Genomic DNA, 2426 nt, shown 5'->3' on the forward strand with positions numbered 1-2426 from the left:
GCATCGCGATCCACCCGGCGCTGGCGGCGACGCCCCCTGATCCAGATCCGGCTCTGGAGGGCGACGCGGTGGGGCACAGGGCTTCGTCCTCGACACGAACCAGCCTGGGGCTCCACGGGCCCGACGGCCACGGCGAGATCCACAACTCCGGGGGACAGGTTCACGGGGTGGTCACCACCCTAGAACCGCCTCCGGTCAACGGTGAGTCTCACTCCCGAAATTTTCCCCAAGTTCAGTCTGGTCTCGATCTGGTAGAACAAGGGCGGGGAACGGAGAGTAGAGGGTACCAACCGGGAGGACATGTCAATTGGGTTCTACACAAGGTGGATTTTCCCCCATTTGATGGGGATAACCCACAGTTCTGGAGATCTCGTTGTGAGAAGTATTTTGAAGTATATGGGGTTCAATCTGAGTTGTGGGTTCGCTTGGCTCCTCTTCACTTCTCGGGCAACGCAGCTCGGTGGCTGCAGTTGCAGGAGGCGAAGAACGCGAACCTTACTTGGGAGGATCTGTGCTCGGGGTTGTGTGAGAAGTTTGGGAGGGAGCAGTATCAAGCCCATATCCGCCAGTTTAACATGTTGCGGCAGAAGGGTAGTGTTGGGGAGTACATGAACAAATTTGAGGAGTTAATGCACCAAATCTTAGCTCACAATTCGGGTTTCGATTCTGTGTACTTTACTACGCAATTTCTCGAAGGGCTCCGGCACGACATTCGCGCTGGAGTCATGTTGCATCAGCCCAAGGATCTGGATACTGCTTTCTCTTTGGCTTCTATGCAGGAAGAACTCTTGGAGGCGATGCCGCGTGGGAATTTCAGACGCCAAGACCCAACACCTCCCCCAGGCCAGCGGCACGGCCTCTCCTCGCAATGGGGGCTCCTCCAGCGCGCCCCTTGCCGCAGGTGCCACCTGTGACCGTGGAAGATCGTCGGGCCTTGGACGCAGCCAACGCTCCTGATCGGGTGGCTTGTGGAGAGGATCGCGTCGCAGCGCTGCGAAATTATAGGCGCACGCGTGGTCTGTGTTTGAAGTGTGGCGAAAGATGGGGACAAGGACATCAATGTGCTCCTACGGTCCAATTGCATGTGGTCGAGGAACTTCTAGAGCTACTGCAAGCAGAACAAGCAGTGCCACTCAACCAGGCAGAGGATTCAGATGAAGAAATTCTCATGTCCATATCCAAGGTAGCAACGACTGGGCAAACAACGCCACACACGATTCGTTTACTGGGAGAAGTGGCTGGGCTCGAAGTTCTAATTCTGGTGGACTCAGGCAGTTCGCACAGCTTCGTGAGCACGGCGGTGGCTGCACATATGGCCACTCGATCAGGCCTGTTGAGCAGGTATCCGTGAAGATCGCTGATGGGGGTACCTTGCTCTGCTTGGGGTGGGTGCCAGGCTGCAAGTGGCACACACAAGGTTAGGAGTTTCAGGCGGACTTGCGAGTTCTCTCACTGGGCTGCTACGACATGGTAGTGGGCATGGATTGGCTAGTCCAGTGCGGACCAATGTGGGTGGATTGGGCAGATAAGGTCCTGCAATTCCAGCACAGCAGAAACAACATCCGGCTGCACGGGGTCCAGAACAACTTGTCAAAGGTCGAGCCAATCTCAGCGATGGAATTGCACAAGTTGGAGCAGAACAATGGTGTGGCTCATGTGGTGGTGCTCTGTGCGATGACAGAAGGACAGAAAGAGAAAGACTTGCCATCAGAAATTGTCGAGCTCTTGGACCAATTTTCCTTGGTGTTCTCGGAACCAAAAACTCTTCCTCCGCACAGGCCCTGGGACCACACCATCCCACTGATTCCAGGCGCGAAACCAGTGAACATAAGACCCTACAGATATACCCCAGAGCAGAAGACAGAGATTGAACAACAAGTTAAAGAGATGCTGACAGCCAGGTCGATTGTTCCAAGCTGCAGCCCCTTCGCATCCCCAGTATTATTGGTGAAGAAGAAAGATCTTACTTGGAGGTTTTGCGTGGATTTCCGACATCTCAATGCTATCACAATCCATAACTCATATCCTCTGCCCATTATAGACGAGCTGCTGGACGAATTGTGTGGGTCTAGTTGGTTTTCCAAACTGGACTTACGGGCAGGATACCACCAAATACGGCTTGTGGAAGAGGATGAAGCAAAGACAGCCTTCAGAACGCGTAATGGCCACTACCAGTTCCGTGTACTGCCTTATGGAGTGTCAGATGGCCCGGGTACCTTTCAGAATGGCATGAACACTATGTTCTCACCCCTTTTGAGACACGGGGTTTTGGTCTTCATGGACGGCATTTTGGTGCACTCGAAAACTCTCAAAGCACACATCCGACTGCTCAGGCAAGTGTTGACGCTTCTCCGTGACAACGCTCTTCATGCTAAGCGCTCCAAATGCGAGTTCGCGCAAAGACAGGTTAAGTACTTGGGACACTG

Source organism: Triticum aestivum, chromosome 5A, assembly GCF_018294505.1.
Source record: "Triticum aestivum cultivar Chinese Spring chromosome 5A, IWGSC CS RefSeq v2.1, whole genome shotgun sequence".
NCBI classification, from domain to species: domain Eukaryota; kingdom Viridiplantae; phylum Streptophyta; class Magnoliopsida; order Poales; family Poaceae; genus Triticum; species Triticum aestivum.